The 23,014-nt window shown below is 39.7% G+C and overlaps 1 long non-coding RNA gene across 1 annotated transcript in view; it reads left to right on the top strand.

The window, feature by feature from the left end:
- The first annotated feature begins 3 nt into the window (after window positions 1-3).
- Window positions 4-23,014, top strand: part of LOC149167692 (uncharacterized) — an 89,384-nt gene continuing 66,373 nt past the window's right edge. Inside the window, exons 1-2 of the long non-coding RNA XR_016260573.1 lie at window positions 4-316; window positions 435-515. This is a non-coding gene — a long non-coding RNA (uncharacterized LOC149167692). The remainder of the gene's footprint in view (window positions 317-434; window positions 516-23,014) is intronic.

Genomic DNA, 23,014 nt, shown 5'->3' with positions numbered 1-23,014 from the left:
AATTACAAATTTCATGGCATCACCACCACCAACAAATTTTCATGCTTTCCACCCACAGGACAACAACATAATTTCTATTGGCATGGAAGACTCTACAATTCAAATTTACAATGTTCAAGTGGATGGGGTTTTGGCTCAAACTTTGGTGGAATTTTCAACAATCAAACCCCTTTTGGAGGCACTTGCATGTAAATTTGAATAAAATGCCTTTTGGATGCAGGTAAAGAGATAACTTAAAGGACATCAAAAGCGAGTGACTGGGCTTGCCATTTCTCATGCACTGAACATTCTTGTATCATGAGGAGCATATGCTCAGGTATTTTCTACATGATACACCTGTAGCTGTAATCCAAACCTAGGGTGCATAATTATTTTAGCTGACTTTTAGCATGATGACGCTAATGTAATAACTCCTGGGATGTTTGGCACTGCAGCTTTGTGTATGGAGAACTGATGGCTAGGAAAGGCTTAGGAATAAGTTTTTATAGCTACAAGCTGACATATTGCCACCACAGGTAAAAACGCGAGTGCAATTGCACTAGGATCATATACACTTTTTGGTTGTGCATGAAACTCAGATTGGTAATGAGTCTAGTTTTTGGTTTTTGGCAATGGATCCCTGCGGATGCACTTTCTGCTCCAATATCCCATTCTAATTAGTCATGTGATACTCATGCTTGGTGTTTGAATGCCCCTTAGATATTTTGTTGGTATAATGGATATTAGCCAAACTTTGTGCTTACAAGTTTAACATCTGTTTAGAGGTTATATTTCAGAATCATTGTTATTCATCATTGCATTTTGACACCTTGAATTAATTAATAACGAGAAGCACTCCTAATTAGTTTTCTAGACCCCATAGCTAGTAGGATTTAAGAATGTAGCTCATTATTCATAATTGCATCATATATACTCACTGTTTTTTACTTTTTGGCATGAAAATCAGTCTTTTAGAGGCATATTTTTATGCTGTCACAACAAATTTAGATGATTCACAAGGTGAGAAATCAATCTTTGATGTAATTGCAGATTTTAGGTTTGATAATTATAGGTTATAAATGTATTCAAAGTTGCACTTCTAATTGAGTATTCAACTAAACATATTGAGTATATATTATAAGTAACTACTTTTCCCTCCACCCACTTTTCATAACTTTCATAACCATTAGGTAGGGACCTGCAACTTTGATGCTATTTTGATTGTTTAGTAAAAGATTTGCCAAGACATTATAAAGTTTTATAATTTATTGAAAGTTGTAGAATTTACAATTTATAAAGTTTCAAGGTCTAATTTTTTAAAGTCTATTTGTTTAAAGGGTGCTAGCTCAATGGAAGAGCATCTGCTTTAAAAACAGGAGGTTGGTGGTTCGATTCCATTGTGCCCTAATATTCATATGGAATGGTGGTGATCAATTTTTGGTGACAAACTCTTTTGACCGTCACCAATGAGCTTATGGTGACATTTTTGGACCCTCACCAAAATATGAAATGGTGACGGTCAATGAATGCCACCATATATATGCATCAATAATGATGGACATAAAAGGTCCATCACCATAAATTGTTGTTGTTCATATGAAATAGTGAAGATCACTATCTGTTATTATAATCATTATTCGTGACAGACCTTGAATGTCACCACAACTTTACTTTTGGTGACGCCACCTTTGGTGACGTTCATTTTTTTGGTGATGGAGGCTAAGGTTTGTCACCATTTCTCATATGAAATGGTGACGGTCATTATCCGCCATTATAAATCATTATTGATGACGAACCATGAATGTCACCACAACATCTATACTTTTGGTGATAGCACCTTTGGTGACATTCAGTTTTTAGTGACGAAGGCTCTTTTTACTGTCACCAATGAGCTTATGATGACATTTTTTGACCCTCACCAATGACCTTTTTTGTTGTAGTGTAGACTTCACACCATTTGGTGTAGGAGTACTATCTGGAATACAACTTGATTGTCATTTACTTAAATATTTTCCTTGGCTTAAGCAGTTAACACTAGAGAGAAGCGCATATGTACTTCTAAATGAGCAAGAGAGTGTTCCTTCTGAATGTTCGATTGCAGATGTATCAAGTTTTTTTCACTACAAATGGGCATAAAATGAGCCTCTAAAATAAAAGTAATAGTACTAATCTAATGAATACACGTGCATATATGAGAAGAATCATTGAATATCAAGCAAAATAGTTCACATAGATGCCACGGTCGTCAAATAATTACAACCCATTTTCAGTAAGTTAAGCACCAAAGTCACCGAAATATTTCAATTACTCTAGTACATGTGAAAGTGAATATGAATCATAAATATTCAAAGAGTAGTCTTAGAGCCACTACTTTCTCCCCAAAGGTACTAACTCTTTCTCTCTAATGCTTGTGGGAGAAGCCAAGGCTATAATTACTTTGTATTAGAAATGAAAATCCTTTTATAACTTGAGGCATGACCTTTCATATCCTAATAACTCTTGGCTTTCCAAATTCTAATGACCTTTGAATTTCTAGGACCTTTGGTCTTCCAAATGGCTTTTGGAATTACACATGACTCTTGGTATTACATGTCTTTTGGACTTCTATGGATCTTTTGTCCATACATGTCTCTTGGACTTCCACTTATTTGTCTTTACAATGATTACACAATTACATCATAACTTTCACATCATCATGTGATGAGGCATCACAAGTCACTATCATTGATGACTGGGATTTATAGTGACTAATGACATGGAATTTCTTCAATAGATGATATGGCTTCCACTCGTGTCTTTGTTCTGAATGCAACTTCCTATCGTTGATATCTTCACCCTCCAAAGGGTATTTGTTCTGATGGATCTTTTAGGGTAATTCGATCATCAAGAGTTCAATGTTTTATTTGTTTTGAATGCCTCCATTGGTTGCCTTCTTTGCACAACCTTCTTCATGCATACTTGCTATGTTGTTCCTGGAATACCTGTAATTGCAATAACTCATGGAAAGTAACCATCAACCTGAAAATCCCCTAGTCTAACATATTGGCATGCATATTTTCTATTCATGCCTTAAAAATGTGCTTGGGAGAGGTAAGGAGAGCTTCTGGGTGCAAGGGCTCACTTCGAAAGGCTGAAGGGATGAAGGGAAGAAACTTCAAGGCTGAAGGGATGTGCTCATGCACTCAAGAGAGAGAGACACTCAAAGGATAGTGCAAGGCACATGTTGGAAGGACAAAGGAGAAGGCTTTAGGATTCCCAAGTGCATTTTGTGCCCAAGGGAGATAAGAAGGGTGCATGGAATATAGCTGAAGGCTGAAGGGTGAGGCTTAAGGGCTTCGAGGTGCACTCAGGTGCTCAAGAAGGCAAATAAGGGTGCAGGGCGTAGTGTTGAAGGGTGAAGGATGAGGATTTAGGTCTTCAGAGTGTGCTCATGCACTCAAAGGGTCAAGGAGATCACAGGGTGCATTGTTGAAGGCTAAATGGGTTAAGCCTTGAGCCTTCGAGGTGTGCTCATGCACTCCGAGCGAGCGCACTTCTTCAAGTCGAAGGAGTGCACTCAAAGGAAGACTTGGTTTTTCAAAGGGCACAATTTGGAAAAGGGAAGGGGGAAGATGCTTAGAAGTGCACCATGTGCTCTTGCAAGGCGCAAGGCGCACTTCCAAACAAGGAAGGATTCATGATCAAGCTTAAAAGTGTGCTCAAGCACTTCTTGCCTTAATAGGGTCACTTTGCAACTAAAATTTTCCTAAGTCCGGGAGACAGAACAAGGGGTGAACACACTGATTTTAAGCACAAAATCATGTGCAACACATACCAACTCATCAAGAAAAATTAGACAAGCTTGAAAAATGATGAATAGATATAAAAAATCCACTTTTCGTATATTCCCAAAGTACAATAAATACAGTGTATGTGACTGCGACCAAAAAGTTTTGTTTTACAATAATAAAGGTGCTAGGACCATGAAATGCACTAGAGATGTTATAAATGATGTGACGAAACATAAGGATGATCAAGAACACTTGAAACACATAGATTGACTTGAAATGACATTTGACGACCAATGTGACACTAGATACGATGGTGAAGTAGGCTCCAAAATTTGAATGTATGTAACACCCTCCTCCCACATTTACCCAAGCTGATCAGTTCGCTAGGGTAGACATATGACGAGAGACTACTACAATTTGATTCAACTCGCCATGTACAGTTAGGGAACTCGAACCAACACAACACAACCAATCTGACCTTATGCACATGTCACAAAACCTACAAGAGCCAACCAACCCTTCTAGGTGATCAACCCCTGAGACTACTTAACACTTCACTTCCCTACAGCCTCAATTTTTCCCATGACAAGGGCATGCATGCGCCTGGGGCCCTCCAGTCGCTCTCATATCATGGGCATGCAAGCGACTGAGGTCTTTTTCATCTAGTTTTGAGCTTGCGGCCTCATATTATGTGTCACCTTTCCAGGGCCAGGACTTAGGCCACTGCCTAGAACTCCATGAAACCTTTAGGAATGAAAAGTAACATCGAGACAATGATACTAATGCAAATATTTGAACAAATACTTGGCTAGACCCCTACTAGCCATGATAAGAATTCGTCAAACTTGTCGCAAATATGCATTCTATAGGTCACAAGAACATATCTAAGCATAGGGGCCTCATACTTATCTGAGAATCACTAAGAAGCATTGATTCCTTATCACATTAGCTACATTATAAATTATAATCTACAAGGTCATATATTGATTTTTCATTCATTCACAAATAAAAAATTGATGAAATACATACATCATTACTGTCATAAAACATACCCATAACCATCATATAAACAACAAAAATAATAGGGATACATAATCCGTAAATGCCACATATGAACTAATACATTTGCTCATAAAATACCAAGGAAAGGAACTCTTATTAATGGATCTAGAAGCCAACCAGGTTTGGGACTTCCACAAACCACCTTGTTATCACCTAGATTGACCTCAGGCTGAAGGGAGGCAATGCTAGGGTAACCACAAACCAAGCTTAGCCAAGTAGCTAGCCCTACTAGGCCGAGAGAGGGCTCTCTCCGTAAGGATCTCAGTCAAGATGACTGGATTAGGTAAAGGATTTTAGACTAGGTATAGTAGCTCGAAGGTTTTGATTGAATTTTGTTGGTGTTTTTCGGATCAGGAGGAGCGAGCAGTTTAGGTCTGGGAAATTAGGTCAGAAATGCAGGGTGTTCTATGGGGCAAGGTAGGCATAGGCTTTAGCACTTTAGGCTTGATGGTGTGAGGTGTTTAAGACTAATGAGGTGCTAAGAAGGGCATCTGACAATCATGTATCCTTCTTAAACAGTAGAAAACATGAAATTTTGAATGATTTCCCAAGGCAGAGCACTGATACAATGGATTCTACCTATCAAACTTGAAAACATTCAACTAGAAGCAATGAAATGAATGATGTCATACATAAAACATGTAAACAAATGATCACAAAAGAAGAAACTGTACTAAAAATCCATACCACAGGGATCCCATAAAAATAGCTGCAAATCTTATTAATCTCCTTGTCAAACTGCTTACAATGATGTGCAATCAAGCTTTGAGCATCCAACTGAGTCCAACCCTTTACAATGAGGAAGAAGAAGAAGATATAGGCATTGTTTCAACCTCCTCCCATACTCAGGGGTCGAATCCCCAAGATGAGGAGCTAATCTAACCAACACTAAACAAGAAAACAAGAATATAGGCATCTCAACAACTTGCCTCTAAAAGTGAAAAACTGATTCATTTGCTCAAACTACCTCCTAAGCAATGAATCTACCTTATAGTACTATTTATCCATCATATTTACAAGCCATGACATCATTTACATAGGTAAATTATCCACCATGAGAGAGAATCCATGATTACAGTCAAAAACTGGAAAAATAGCAACCTTGAGCAAAAACTGTGAAAAGCGCGGCGCCAGTGGGCAAAAGTGCAGTTCCACTTTCAGGTCCCTTTTAGAGGCCTTCCCAGAATCCAAATTGAGCCCATGATAGCTCATTGGAAAGGTATTCAAGTCTCATTTCCAAAAAACCTAGAATTACTGAATTTGAAGCTCATTTGACCCCTCAAAACCTGATTCTCCCAATATTGCTTCTGTGTGTCCAAAAATTGGCAAAAAGGTCATTTTTAGGGTTTTTTTGACCTTTTGGTGGACCAGTTCTACTCCAAAAAATTTGAAACTTGCTAGGGTGCATGTCCTTATCGCTCTAAATCCAAAAATGCAAACCATTTCTTCATTGGGTGCCCCTAGGAAAAGCGCAGCGCCGCTTATAGGCAGTTTTTCTGTGTATTAAATTCCAAAATTTGCAAATGACAAAAATTGCTCCAAATTTTCCCAAAATTGGTGAGAAGCACCATAATCAAGTGCTCCGATGAGCCAAGGAAGCTTCAGCCAACATCCTAAGCCTATCCTCCTCCCTTGTGTGGTTTTCTCTGTTGCCTAGCTCTATCTGCTGAGGTGTCACTGCTTGTGTTTTCCTCCTCATAGTCTCGGTCTTCCTGGTCCATGTTTGCAAGCTTGAGGTGTATGAAGGGAATGAGTGAAAGTGATTTTAGGAATGAGGGGATGGGAGATGAGCTTGTGGCTAGGAAATGAATGGAGAAGTAGGAAATGAGAGGGAGGGTTTGTTTGCTTGAGATTTGATCTTGGGGAAGAGGGACAAAGGGAATGGGAATAATATGGAATAGGGGTAAAGGGAAAAATGGATAAGGTGATAGGGAAATAGGGATAGGGGAATTTAGAACTGTAGGGATAGGTGATAGGATGAACAGTGAGGATTTATGGTTTTAGGCATCATTAGGGAGATTTTAGGGTTTCATATTAAACATGGAAAATGATGCTTAAACATTGGATTTGCAAACCAAAACTGAAGTGAGGGATGTCAAATTACTTGCAAAGATGGAAGGAGAGAGAAATTTTAAGTTTTCTTGAGAGTTTGAGGGTTTTCTATCCCTCCTGCCAAAAGCGCAGCGCCACTGCCAAAAGCGCAACACCACTTCAAGTCCACTTTTGACTATCTTCTTGATGTCAAAATTGGGCATGGGATAGCTCGTTGGAAAGCTTGTCAAGTCTAATTTCCAGAACATCTTGAATTTTTCAATTTGGAGCTCATTTTCCCTATCAAAAGCTTAATCTCCCAAGACTAGTCAAAATGTGCAGAATGAGAATGCCAAAATGCAGAGTGATGTTGCAGTCAACTTTTGGAGGTCTTCCTCAACTCCAAATTGAGCTCATGATAGCTCATTGGAAAACGATCTGTGTTGAGTTATCATTTGAATCATCAAGAAAGTCATTTGGTCACCCTAGCTAGGAGAAATATTTATTTTCCCAAGGTCACTCCAGAAGTGCAGCAGCTCTCTTGTAGCAACTGTATTTTTGACATTTCTCTAAAACCATGAAACCTGTATAAAAAGTGAAGGAACTTTTTCTTCCTTGGCATATTTTGGAAAAAAACCTCTCTCACTATTTCCAAATTATTCCCTGTTTGGTTTAAAACATAGTTTGAAGAAAAATCGGCCCTATGTGTGGCAAATGATTTGTCCCTTGGAATGACTTACTGAAAAATGATGGAGACATGATGTGTATGAGTTGGAATGACCTCATACTCGCTGAAATGACCTTCCTTATGCCTCATATACTCATATGTATCTGATTTCATAGCCAACCCTAGCTCAATGGGTGAGGAAATTAGGGTTTAGTGCTTATGGAAAATGATGATTTGGACACCCTTGGAAAAACAACTCCCTTTGGCATGCACTTAACCCTTTGAAACTTTACCCTTTCATTTGACTATTTCCTTTGAAAAATTGATCTTTTGATGGTTTGGCATCTTTAGAACACCGAGTTAACAGCTTGGGATGGTGAAATTATTACATTTACATAATGAAATAAACATTTCTCTTTACAAATCATCTTCACATGGTGAAGGGATGTTATTTGATCACCCTTTACTTGTTGGTCTTATGCAATGGAATGGAACCTTGGCAACCCTAATGACCTAATGAAACCTTGAAAAACCCTAAAGGCCTAATGAGACCTTGAAGGAATTTCAAGATGACATAATGACCTCATGACTGATACAAATGGCATGATAAAAATAACTTTATGGATGATGTATAGTCAACAAGATATGAAACTATGCCAACAAGTAATCAAATTTAGGGAAGAGTGATGTTTTTGGACTAGTACTACCATCAGTGACTAATTTTTTTGCATGAACTAGTGGAATGATAAAAAATTACTGAATCAGACCCTTAAAATGATATGAGAAGAGGATTTTTGATCACTAATGGCAGGATGAAAATATTGACACTAACACACCGGACCATAGATTGGCTGAACCAAATATTTCTTTTAGCCAATCATCCCCATGCCATATTCCAAGCATGAATGTGGGACTCATAACCAAAACTCAATAAGGGATTCCAGAGGCTACACCACCTCAACCTCATAAAAAAAATCGGGATTTATTGCAATCCTCACCGGATCACTAGGCTAAAACAAGCATGGATGCCACCAGAGTTTCTCTACCTACACCCTGAGGAATTTTCCTGTCTCCTAGTCACTAAGCTTTACCACAATCCACACCGGATCGCTAGGCCCTAACCGAGACTCCAATCTCTGGGATTTACTACAATCTACACCGGATCACTAGGCCCTAACCAAGACTCCACCCTCCATGATTTACCATACATCCCATCCCAAGATTCCTAGGCCTGACGGAGATCACCCACCTCTAGGCTTTACCGTATATCTTGTCATTCACCGGTCGAGGATTTCTAGGTCCACCGAGGTAACACAAAATTCAGCTTTACTGCAACCCACAGTCTGGTTCAAGGATCACTAGGCCACATGTTCTTTCTTTCAGAGATCCACCTCACTCAGTTTCGAATCCATCCGACAATCCAACTCAACCAAAAACATGAGAACCCATCACACCATGGCTATCCATAAATGGAAAGGCAAGGTTGAAGAACACTGTCACACCTGGAAAAATACATGCCAATGACAACAAGAGAACTAAGATGACACATGCATAACCATGAATTTGAAAAACTAGCAAGGAAATCATACATGCAACTCAATACCTGCATATAATCTGCGGTAGACGCTTGATCCTACTCTTCCTTGCTTGATCTTTGCTTCCTCTTGCCTTCATTGTTTGTCTTGATCCAATGATGAAGTTATCCATGAAAACTCTAAGTCTCCAAGAGTGTGAGAGAGATAGAATAGAGAGAGAGTTCCAAAATTGAACTGACAAAAGCTACCAACTGATCCTCAAAAGCCTTTTTATTAATGAGGCTTCTATTTTCTTCAATTTTCCATTATTTTCATTCATTTTCCTCCTCACATGCAACCTGTGACCTTTCAACTTCCTTTTCTCCTAATTTCTTTTATTTTCATAAATAAAATTCCAATTAATACCTCATGCATTTCCAAAGCCTTTTCCATTGCCTTTTCTAATTTCCTTAGTCATAATAAACCAAATGAACATTCACACTAGGATGTATTTCCAAACACTCAACTTGGAATAAGTGTCCCATAACTGTGGTTATTATTTTTCCTTTATTAAATTTTAATACATGTAATTTTCACCAGGGTTGTTACATAACCCTCCCACTTGGGGGAACACTTTCCTTGGTGTTCAGCAACACCTACAACCAACTAAATTGTTGCAAGCAAAACATACTGCCCATGGAGATTTATAACTTAGTTCGATGCAATATTTACAATGTTAAAACTATTGAAAATCAAACCAACATGACAACATAACAACATGACAACCATAATAACATGACACCAATACTTCTTATTGGAGCTTTATAACACAACTCATGGTGATATTTACATCCATATACGTATGTGAATATACCAAAACATCACACCAAAGCATATACAAAAACATTCATTCAACCAACGAATAAAGAAGGATACATAGACCGCATATGGTCTGTCATCTCCCATGTAGCTTCATTGGGCCCAATGCTCGGCTCCAGAGCATGAGAATTTTTCTTTGCAATATACATTGAGGTTCAAGCTGGAGTTCTCCATCTGGCTCCACCTGCAATATAGACCAGTCAATCACATGATCAACATATTTAACATATTTCTTAAGCAATGACACATGGAAAACATCATGGATTTTCACAGTTGGAGGCAGTGCAAGTTGATAGGATACTGGTCCAATCCTTCCAAGAATCTTGAAAGGTCCATAAAACCGAGGTGACAACTTGGCACATGATCCAATCCGAAAGGATATCTTCTTTGACTTGATGCGCAAGTACACATATTCCCCAACCCGAAATGTTTTAAACAACCTGTTCCGGTCTGCATAACTTTTATGTTTGTCCCATGTTGTCTTCATATTCTTCTTTATTACCTACATTTCCTGTTCCATTCTACCAACATGTATAGTCCAATCAACACCATGTTAACTGGATCACTCCAACTAATGGGAGTATTACAACTCCACCCATACAATGCCTCAAACAGACTCATCCTCAGTGATTCCTGATACTCATTGTTGTAAGAGAACTTAACTAGTGGAAGATACTCTTCGCACCTCCACTGCTGATGCATCACATACATCCTCAACATATCTTCCAATATCCTACTGACCATCTCTGTCTGTCCATATGTGTGTGGATGATAATTTGTACTGAAGGCCAACTTCGTCATGAAACCTGCAAATGACTCCTTCCAAAACTTGGCAGTGAACTTAGCATCCCTATCTAACACAATCTTCATTGGAACACCATGCAATCTGACCACAGATCTTATGAATACTAGTGCTACATCACTAGCTGAACAAGTACACTTCACTGGAATGAAGTGCACTACCTTTTCTAACTTTTCCACCATAATCATGATGGAATCATGTTGTCTAGATGTCCTCGGAAAACCTGTAATGAAATCCATGGAAATGACCTCCCATTTCCACTCTGGAATCACAGTCAGTAGTAGTAGTCCACTTGGATGATTAAATTCTATCTTTACCTGTTGACAATCCAAGCATCTAGCCACAAACTCTGTCATGTCCTTCTTTAGATTCAGCCAATAATAAAACTTTTTCACTGCTGTCAATGTATTTTGATATCTTGGGTGACCTGAATACGAATTAGCATGAAATTCCCTCAAGACGAGCTTCTTGAGTTCATTGTTATCTGGCACATATATTCTGTCCCTAAATCTGACCAAGCCATCTACTGTAAGATGATAGTCCACATCCTGATCACCTGTACCCGCACTTGTACTTGTACTTGTACTTTGTTTTAACCTATGCATAAGCTCTGTGTACCTATCATCCTACTAACCTACCTATAAGATCTGATCTTGTAACTCCATCCCATAAGAACTCATAGTTGTTATATGATTCACCTGTATCTGCTTGCTTAGAGCATTTGCAACCCTATTCTCCTTACCCTTGATGTACCCGATCTCAAAGTCAAACTCACTAATCGTGGCCAACCATCTAGCTTGCATGGCATTCAAGTTTGGTTGACCGAATTAGTATCTCAACCCATTGTGATCACTCATCAATACAAACCTCCTTCCAAGAAGATAATGCCTACAAATTTTCAACGCATGAATGATCGTTGCCAGCTTAAGATCATGTGTTAGATAATTCCACTTGTGCTCATTTAGTTTTCGTGATTCATAGCATACCAACTATCCATCCTGCTTAAGAACTCCACCAAGTCCTCTCTTGTAGGCATCTATACATGTCACGAAATCCTTGTCTGGATCTACAATCTTTAACACCGGAGCATTTGTCGACAACTGCTTTAGCTACTCAAAACTCACTGCACATTCCTCTGTCCTTAAAATTTCCTACCTTGCCTAAGAAATGACGTAATAAGATATGCACTCCGAGAGAAGTTCCTGATGAACCTCCTATAGTAACCTGCTAGCCCCATAAATTATCTTACCTCTTCCACATTTCTAGGAGCTGCCCACTCCATGATAGCCCTCACCTTCTCTAGATCCACTCCGATACCTTCCTTGAAGACTACATGCCCCAAGTAATGTACCTCTCTCTGAAGGAAACTGCATTTTCTAAGCTTAGCATACAATTGATGCTCTCTCAACAATCTCAACACTACTGCTAAATTCTTGACATGCTCTTCCTCATTTTTAGAATATATCAAGACATCATCAATGAACACAATAGAAAACTTGTCCAGATAAGGATGCAACACACTATTCATCAAGCACATAAAGTTAGATGTAGCATTAGTGAAACCAAATGGAACTCCAACAAACTCATAATGCCCGTACCTGTTCTAGAAAGTTGTCTTGTATATGTCCTCTTCCTTAATGTGTACCTGATGATATCCAGATCTCAAATCAATCTTTGATAACATTGTTGCTCCCTTCAACTGATCGAACAAGTCATCAATCCTTGAAAATGGATACTTGTTCTTGATGGTAACCTTGTTCAATTGCATGCAATCAATGCATAACCTAAGAGTACTGTCCTTCTTCTTCACAAACAACACTGGTGCACCCCAAGGTGACACTCTTAGCCTAATGTATCATGTTGTAGCATTTTTGGTTTTGATAAGATAGAATATTTGAAAAAATGTTAAGTTAGGATATGGACATAACAATAGTGAATAAAATGTTAGTTTAAAATATATCTTGGTGATAATGTCCATATCAAAGAAAATGTTAGGTTAGATGTCCTAAAAAATGAAGACAAAAAGAAAATGTTAGGTTAGAAAGAAAAGAAAACAAATAAACTCTGAAAGTGAGAAAGTCTAAATGCCACTACTATTTTTTCTGCAAAATAATTGTTGTGTGCAGCTTGTCTTAAATGCCACAACCCATGATAGTCAAAATGTTTAATCTTGACTGCTTCATGCTTTAAATTTAATGTTATAGTTAAAGAATAAAGATCTAGACAAACTGTTTAATCTTGGCAGATCAGTAGTTAGGTAGAGAATAATAAGGTGCTCATCAGTTTAATTTGAGTCCTTGGAGGTTATAAGGGTAGATTTAGATAGTTTGTTTTTGTAAAATAAAAAAAAGGAAAAGGGTTTGCTAGCTTAAATGCAAAAAAGGAAAGTGACGAAAAAATGATAGAATAAGCAAAGGGTAAGTAGAGAAAGGAAGGTCGTGGAGGCGGCGTAGTGGTAAAGTTGGCCTCGTCATGACGGACCGGTCTTGTGTTCAATCCTGAGCAAGGTCGTAGCTCGTCGTGCGAGTAGTTATTCTAAACCGTGCCAAGCCCACTACCTTTGATCTCCTCTGAAAATCCTGCCTTAGATCTGCAACTCAACACCAACCCTGGTCAGAACAAAGCACTATGGTCTGATAAGATTATGGACATTGATGATATTCAAGCAGAACCTTCTCAGTCACTCACCCAGCAAGAAAGAGACAGTCAGCAAAGCCTAATGGAAGAAGAACCAGAAAGCTTCGATCTCGGGGAAATAGACATTTTCAGTCTAGAACAAGCCTACAAAAGGAAAGAGTTCGACACAATACTGGAAAGACAACTGGAAAATCTAGAAGTAGTGCTCACACGAATGCATCAGCATAATACTCTGGGCATACAACAAGGAGGCTGATGGGATGGGAAACATATCATTAAGGAGGGGAAGAAAAGAGGCAGAAAGACAGATCTACAACGTACCATTTTAATTGGGGAAATGCTAGTAGAATCGGGTAGATGCTCCAAGTTGACCAAATATTATCGATCCTTACCTATCAGTCAATCATGAAGCTAATCTCATGGAATGTAAGAGGACTTAATGGTCCCGGGAAGTACAGAATGTTGAAGAACGTGATTCAGAAAGAACAACCATACATTGTATTCATGCAAGAAACAAAGTGCAACACCAGCACTTTAGAATCCATATTATCCAAAGCCTGGGCAAGATGTCAAACAATAACAGTAGATGCTACAGGTGCCTTGGGAGGGTTAGCCATAGCATGGAATACTCATCATATTACCTTAACAGATTTCTATGCTTCGCACCACTTCATACATGCAATGTTCCACCTAATTGGCACCAATATACATGGGCATTTAACCAATGTTTACTTCCCATAGGAAAGTACACAAAAACTTAAGCAATTAGAAACATTGGAAATTATTAATGCTCCAAGAACTCATCCACTTTGGTTAACAGGTGGAGACTTCAATATGATCACACGGCTGGAGGAAAAATTGGGGGGCAGAAGAAAACTGGAAAAAGAAAGCAATGACTTCAACGTCTATATTCAACAAAATAGACTAACAGATTTACCTTTTGACAACGGAATTTTCACCTGGAACAACAAGAGAACAGGCACACAGCAAATAGCATCTAGGTTGGATAGATTTCTAATTTCCGACAACTTCGTCCATCTTGGTGGAGATATATGCGCCTCAATCCTTCCCCTAGCTGGATCGGATCATTGGCCCATCTCTCTACAATGGAAAAATCCTGGAAACTCAAACAAAAGACCTTTCAAGTTTGAAGCTTTCTGGCTCACTCACCGTGCGTTCAATAATGTGGTCAAAACAGTGTGGGAAAGTTTCATTCCCAATGGGGGCTCTCTTATGTACCAATTCCAACAAAGATTGAAGCATATTAAAAAACAAATCAAAACCTAGAACTATACCATCTTTGGCAACATCCTTCAAGAGAAAAAAGCTCTTGAGCAGAGCATGACAGAGCTACAACAAAAGATTATCCTAGAAGGCAGAACAGAGGAGCATGCTAAACAAGAGAAACTACTTCTAACACAACTAGATGAAAGAAGCAGACAAGAGGAACTACTGTGGAAATAGAAATCAAGAATCAGATGGTTAAAAGAAGGGGAACGAAATACCAAGTTTTTTCATCGTACAACCATACAGAGAAGAATGAACAATACAATCTCTCACATTCAAAACTCACAGGGAAATACAATGGAGAAACAGGAAGACAGAGAGAGAGAGCTTACAAATCACTTCAAAACTGTTCATCAAGAGCAGCCCACAGACAGACAGCATGCAACCAATGAGATACTCAAGCATATTCCCAAACTCATAACGGAGGAGCACAATCAATTATTGCTAAGACCAGTCACCATCAAGGAGGTTGAAGAGGCATCAAACCAACTGAAGGCTGGGAAAGCACCAGGACCTGACGGCTTCACGTCCAACTTTTACCACCACTTTTGGGATCTAATCAAAATAGATGTCTGGAAAGTGGTAGAAGAATCTAGAGCCATGCATTGGTTACTCCCTTCACTCAATGCAACTTTTATCACCCTTATTCCTAAAGTTGCGCAACCCAGCACTCTGGAGAAGTTTAGACCCATTGCCCTCTGCAATGTCATCTATAAGATTATTTCGAAAGTCATAGCCAATCGCCTCAAAGCGCTCCTTCCTCTTCTCATCTCCCCAGAGCAATCTGGGTATGTTGAAGGTCGCCAAATTCTGGATGGCATTATTCTCACTCATGAAACCATCCACTCTCTCAAGAAAAACAAACAGGCAGGTATGTTATTGAAAATTGACCTTTCCAAAGCCTTTGACAAACTCAGTTGGACTTATATAAAGAAAATGATATTAGCCTTTGGTTTTAGCCCGACCTGGGTTAGATGGATAATGACCCTTGTTTCCTCCCCTCTCTGCTCTGTTCTTGTCAATGGAATCCCCTCTAAACCGTACTACCCGCCAAGAGGCATTCGTCAAGGGGACACTCTGTCTCCCTTTCTCTTCATCATCATGGTTGAAGGTCTAGGTCGTCTCATAAAGCATTCTATTCTTTCCCAGAACCTTAAATGTCTCTCTGTTCATGGTTCTCTGGCTATCACACATCAACAATTTGTTGATGACAATATGCTCTTTGGTCATCCATCAGTTAATGAAGCTAGAACCTTTAAAGCACTTTTAGAAACTTTTTCAGAAGCTTCTGGCACCACAATCAATATGACAAAATCTCAATTTTTTTCTTCAATACTCATGTTCCCACTCAAAGAATCATTGCTCGAATCATTGGCTTCCCTCAAGCCAAGCTTCCTTCTCAGTATTTAGGAGCCCCTCTCATAGATTCCACTTTAAAGCATGCTTCCTGGCAACTACTCTTAGAGAAAATGGAATGTCGGCTCCAGTCTTGGACTTATAGAACTCTCAACATGGCAAGCAGATTAGTCTTGAACAAAGTTGTCCTACAATCTATGCCCCTCTATTTGTTCTCAGTACTCGCAGCACCGAAATGGGTGCTGAAGAGAATTAGGAATCTGCAATGCAACTTCTTATGGGGCTCTACAGGACAAAACAGAAAATGGGCCTTAGTCAAATGGGAAAAAGTTTGTACGCCTAAAAAGCAGGGGGGTTTAGGCCTACATGACCCACAACACAGAAACATTTTAATGGGAGCGAGGATTTGGTGGCAATGGGTCTTCGGCCCACAGAAGCCATGGGCGCAACTGTGGACAACAAAGTATGCCAATAACCGACTGTGACAAGATCTCATAAAGATAACCACTACACCTACAGGATCCCTCATTTGGAACGCAACTAAGCAACACAAAGAGATCATACATAAACATAGCTTCTGGGAGATAAGGGACGGGAGGACACCCTGTTTTTGGACGGATTCCTGGCAACAGAGACCCAAAATTGCAGCACTCTTACCAGGCACAAATCATAATGGAAATGGCATTAACTAGGAGAAAACGGTAGCACATTACTGGACTCTAAGTACTACACAAGGATTCAGGCAATGGAAACCAGGGGAGCAAATTGCACAGCAAGAATCAGAAGCTTACAACATGGAACTACACAAAGAGCTTAACAACAGGGAAATCAAAGTCAACACAGGTAGTGATGTTCTAAGATGGGGCTATACACCGAAAGGAACATACACCACCAAAGAAGCTTACCAGATAATGTCTCAATCTCAGGAACCAATTGATCCTACTTGGAATCGTATATGGACTATTGGGATCTGGCCCAAAGTCTCCACCTTTGTCTGGTTGTTGTATCATCAAAGAATTCTCACATGGGACAACTTAATCAAACGAGGATTTCATGGCCCTTCTTTTTGTCCCAACTGTCAAAACAATGAAGAAACCATTCAACACCTCATGGACTCATGCAAAATGGCCAACCAACTCTGGGAAAAGCTCACTTTCAGATGCCAGAGACCCTGCAGACTTCTTGGGGATATTAGAAGCACTATTAGCAACTAGACCCCAGAGCCCTATAACAGCAAAATTCTCAATAAGTTGTGGACCATTTTGCCAGGTCTCCTTCTCTGGACAATCTGGAAGGAAAGAAATAAAAGAATCTTCAAAAATAAAAAAACCTCCTTAGAAATCATATGGAATAACCTATGTCAGAACATCAAGGAAACTCTTGCTCTGCATCAATGGACAACTGAGGACTTTCCGACACAGCCTCAAGAACTAAGCATCTGGGCTAACTGGAATATACAGCTCCCACAAGCACAACTGAACTCCAACAGACCCCATAATGCAACCAGGCAGCTTTCTCATTGGATACACCCCCCAAAGAGAGTGATTAAGCTAAATTTTGATGGTGCCTCCAAGGGCAACCTAGGCAGAGCAGGATTCAGAGGCATATTCAGGAATCATGAGGGCCAACCCCTATTACTGTACTATGGATCCATAGGGTGGGACATGAACAACTCTGCAGAATTGGAAGGATTGTGGCAAGGTATGAAGCTAGCTGATCAACACAATTTTTATCCCATCCTTATAGAAGGGGACACTCAAATCCTTCTCAACATGGCCACTCTAATCCAACAAGGAAGCACGGCTTCGCGAGTTGCCCAAAGCTGGAGATTAATGGCTAGGCTTGAAACTATAGAGAAATGGATAAAAGACAGGAGAGCAATAACTTTTATTCACGTCAAAAGGGACAGTAACAAAATAGTGGATCTCCTAGCAAACATTGGAGCCGATCAGGACCATATCCTACATCATGGCCTTCTCAACATCATTGATGATCACAATCAACTGCAAACTTGCACTAACCTGGTGCATAAAGAAGCTCCACCCTCGGATGCGGGTGGAATTTAAAGCCTTTAAGGCTATGATACAAGACGATGGCGGGTGAGCTGGCCACTTGGCCTCCTACAATCATCCCAAGACCAAACTGAATACCTCTCACAACACCTCGCAGACGGCATTTAATGCCTGCTCTGGCCGAGGCAACATCTCCAACTGCATAACCATGGCTCCGAGGATTCAATCGATCATTCTTCCCCTGTTTCATGGTGCTTGCCCTCTGCAGGCGGAAGCGCCAACTAAGAGAACCAGCACAGGACGCAGATGCTGGCTTGTTTGCTGTCTGGATCTGGGTAATGGCTTCCACCATTCCCATTCTAATCTCTGCTCTTCTGCTCAGTACTCCGGTTTCCACCATCCCCCTTAGCATTCTGTAAATTCTGCTCAGCATTCCTCTGTCATCTCTCCTTTCGCCCCCCTTGACGCTGCAACTGAGCCTACCTCCGCCATGGTTCGCCACCGCATGCGCAACCGTCGCAGTGGCATGCGCAGTGGCAGCTCCCGCTCCTCTGAATTAAACAACCACAGTTCAGCTTCCCCTACCTCCTCTGCTGAAAATCCATTCCTGTTCAATGTTGTTGGTCATTATCCGAACACCATAAGTGGCAGAGGCAGAGCCTGCCTCAACTACTCGAGACGCGCCGAGGCAGCGATGCGCACTGCCACCTTCCCTCTGCCTCCAAACGATGTCCCCCACATGACGCAGTTCCGGTTCCGGAGCTCCATGAAATGCCCGGTCATAGTCGCCACCATCTCCATCTGCATTTCTGAAGAGCCTGAGCCGCATATACCCATGACTACTTCCCCAGAGGAGAGGAACAGAGCCGGTCCAAGCCAACACAGAGATAACAATGACGAGCTGAATGGCAATGGAGGACGGAATAGAAGACATGGAAAAGCCATTGTTGGCAGCTCGCATGATGCGTCAGACATTCCTAGTGACACGCGGACTATGGACAGTCGTCCGGAGAACACATCGCGCCAGCAAGATGCAGGTGGTAGCAGGGAGGAAGATCGTCAGGTTGAGGGACGTGGCGAGGCAGGCAACCCAGATAACTGGGCATGTCCTGTCGTGGAGATTTCCATGGATGACCTGGCTTCGAAGGACTTTGCGCCATATGTCACCCTTGACAGGTGGCAATTCATTTAGCTCTGGTTTTATTTTTCTGTCTTGATGTTTTGTCCTCAAGGAAATTTGATGGCTGGGCAGTTTTTTCTAGGTGGTTTGTGGTATTTCTGGATGGTTTTGTGGTTTTTCGGGGTGTTTTTTGCTCGTTTTCAGGATGGTCTTGCTGTTAGCTGATAGATTGGTTTACTCAGGAACATGTGGGTATATTTTTGGATACTTAATAGATTGGTTTCCCCTTTGTTGGGGCAGTCTCAGATTTTTCTCATGGTTGTATGCTAATTAAGGCTGGAACCCTATGCGACCGGGATACTATGTAACTTTTTGTACTATATCAATAGATTAACTTTACTTAGAAAAAAAAAAGTAGAGAAATGTTGCAACATTTTGATTATTGAATGGACAAAATGTACACTTATCATGTTTTTGTGTCCATGATGCAAGTACACAAAGAAAATGAAGGTCTACTAGATCAATTAATTAACTTCCCATTCATCCCCATTCATCCCTATATTCACTAATTTCCCTTTCTTACCTTCATACATTCATATTCATTCATTTTCCATAAAAACCCCTTTTCCTAAGGTCAAAACCCTTTTTGCCTAGGAAAAGTGAAAAACCCATGTAAAATCCCTTTTTACCCGAAAAACCCACAAAAGGTGTTTTAGCCTAAGTATTGATATATATATATGAAAAAGCATAGTACTTAGTGAATTTCCCTTTTCCACCTATAATTCCCCTTTTCACATATATTTACCCTTTTCCACTCATATTTTCATATTAACATTAACTATAGTATTAAACCCCTAAAATCCCTTTTCCCATATATTATTAACTCCTTTAATAAAATATCCCGAAAACCTTAGTTTTATAATAAAACTATGTATTTTCATATCGCATCGCAATATTGGTGGATCACAAGCCTTTCAACATGCATCCACTTTCCCTGATTGCAATATGCGATCAACGATGGGACCAGACCCGACGCTATATATATTATAACTCATTGCCATATCGCATCCGCCTTTATCGCAAGCCCCAGCTAAAGCACATACCTTTCGCCATTGTGATCTTCGATTGCGATTGGGACCCGGACTTGATCATATATCATATATGCTTTATTTCTACGTCGCGTTCGGCGCCTATCACTTTCCTTGCGATGGGCCGTCCTTTGCTAAACTCTGATTGTGATATGCGATATTAGCCCGGACCCGATATTATTATTCACCTGAGTTAATAAAATTTCAAGTCTGCCATATCTGTTTTGCGAAGGTTTTCTTTGTTAAATTGTTTTTACGATTTAAACGAGGAAATAACCTTAAACCTCCATTTCACTGCTAATCTGGGTTTTAAGCCATAATAAAGCCATTACCACCATATTTAATCGTTCGTACCCTCTGTACTGCTCCTTCACTCCACGACCGTCTAATCCAATGCGTTCAGATCCAATGGCCCTAAGCGATTTCGGGTTAGCTTTCCGTACAAGCATTACCCACCTGAAAGGAGGTATTCCGTTGAACTCCCCTTGCTACATGTCAATCTCATATCATTTTGGGTAAACCTTCCCAAAACCACCCACGCCTTATAAGCGGTGCGATGAAAACTGCCTTTTGCAAAACGAAAAAATGGTTACTGTTCATTATCGCGCCATATTTCAAAAGAAAATTGTTTTTCCCGTTTAAACACCAAAATGACCATTTTGCTCTCTTCTGCCTGTTTTACACAGCGAAGCCTCCATAATGCCTCTACGACCAATTAAACCATTGTTTCACCTTCTGATACACTATGGACTCCTTCCAATGTCCTTTCAAGCTCTATAAGGCCATTGAAGACCTTCTGTCACCCTTGTTTTTCTTAACAATTTTTGTGTTTTGCAGGTAGAGACTCAGTGTTCTACGCTTACAAAAAAAAGAAGCCTGCGTATAGTTGGAAGACAAATATGAAGATCATATCAATTTACTTTACCCTGTAACAGAAGTCAAAAGGATTTACTGTTGAAAAACACAGTAAAAACCTAAAATGCACAGTAAAGGTAAAAGGAACACAGTAAAGGTTACTTAGCAGGGTCAAAGGATATTTACAGAGTTTAAAGAGCATCAAATGAAAGATTAAATGAAGGAATCAACCAGCGTGAAGGATACAAACAATAAAGCAGTTTAAAGGGCAAAATATCAGACAATAAAGCCATCACAACCTGAATAAAAGGGACAGCAAGAAGCAACTCAATAGCTGCCCCTATCTTCTTGCATGAAGATCTTTCCCTTCCTAGAATAAATCTTAAATAGTTTTAGGATATTTTCTTAGTTTTATTATCGTATAAATAACTCTTTTCTCGAGATGTTAATGGTTCGGAGTTCAAGATTCATAGTTCATTGCTTGCAAAGTCTTGACTGTTAATTCTACTTTGAACCTGGAAGCCACCTTTGAAGGAATCTTTTGTAGACACTTGATGTACTCAGTCTTTCTGGAACCTTAATACAAAGCAGAGGATTCTAAATCTGGTTTTACACAGTTTTGTGTTATCCTGTAAGTTTTTCCAGTTATCAATCATTATGTTTTTCTTCATATGCTTATGACTTATAGAGATATCTAGGTAGGAACAATTGTGTCTCAATTGATTCCTATAAGCTCCTGAAGTGATCATCTATTAAGAGAATGGATTAATGAATTGTCTGTTTAGCTAATCCCCTCTAATCAATAAATCATCAGCATCTTGTGTAAGCATTAAGTATACTGCCTTGAACCTTTGGAACGTAGTTTAGAAGGTTTTCCTACTTATGATTGTTCCGTTTTACAGTCTGAAAACTGTGATAATCATATTTTTTGATGTCTTCTTCTCACCACTATTTTGACCTATATCACTGTGTAAAGCTTTATAGCAGCCCTGTGTTGAGATATTAATATAACCCAAGGGATTAATTACTTTAATTCTACATCTGTCTTCATTCATTGGTCTTCCAAAACTAAAACCAAAAACCCCAAAACAATTATTTTAGATGCTCTGGCATTGGTAGCTGACCTACTACTATCTCAGAGGTATAACATATCCCTTGTCAAGCATCTCCTTCAATTGCAACTTCAACTCCACCAACTATGGAGTGCTCATCCTATACGGTGCCTTTGATGCTGGTGCTCCCCCTGGTGCCAACTTAATTGAAAATTCTACTTCCCTGTGAGGTGGCAACTCTTAATTCTCTGTTGGAAACACATCCTGAAACTACTTCAAGATCGGGTACCTTCTCAATACCTCTACACCATAAACATCCTTACCTTTGTCACTAGAAATATGTGCTACAAATAACACACACCCTTTTCTGTGACTGCGCTTTTCCTGCATAGCTGTAACCATTCTAACTGATGTTTCCTTCTTCTTACCCTGTAAGATTCTCTATTCTCTATTGTCATCCAAACACTTAATGGATTTTTCATAACAATCCACTTTGTTCCTATGAAGATATAGGCAGTTCATACCCAATAGCATATTATATGAACTCAATTGCAATACATTCAAATGTGCTGATGTAGGCATACCATTCAACTTGAATGCACAACATCTTACCCAATGATATACTTTCTTCTTTGTACATGTAGCTAGCTACACTAACCAGGATTCTGCATGCACTTCTTTATTCAAACCACATTTATCCACCAGGTCAAGACTAACATAACTATAATTAGATCCAGGGTCAATCAAAATGGAAACAACTCGATCACAAATATTACCGTCCATCTTGATAACGTTTTCCTGGTGCTCTGCTTGCTTGTTATCAACCACTGCATAGATACGTTAAATTCTTTTCCCAACATCCCCAACAATCTGTGCCTCTTGTGCACTATAGATCTGAGGCCT

Source organism: Pinus tabuliformis, chromosome 5_1, assembly GCF_031772625.1.
Source record: "Pinus tabuliformis cultivar Carrire ecotype Pingquan chromosome 5_1, CPIR1, whole genome shotgun sequence".
NCBI lineage: Eukaryota > Viridiplantae > Streptophyta > Pinopsida > Pinales > Pinaceae > Pinus > Pinus tabuliformis.
The sequence above is the reverse complement of the archived record's forward strand: the minus strand, read 5'-3'. Positions and strand labels throughout refer to the sequence as shown.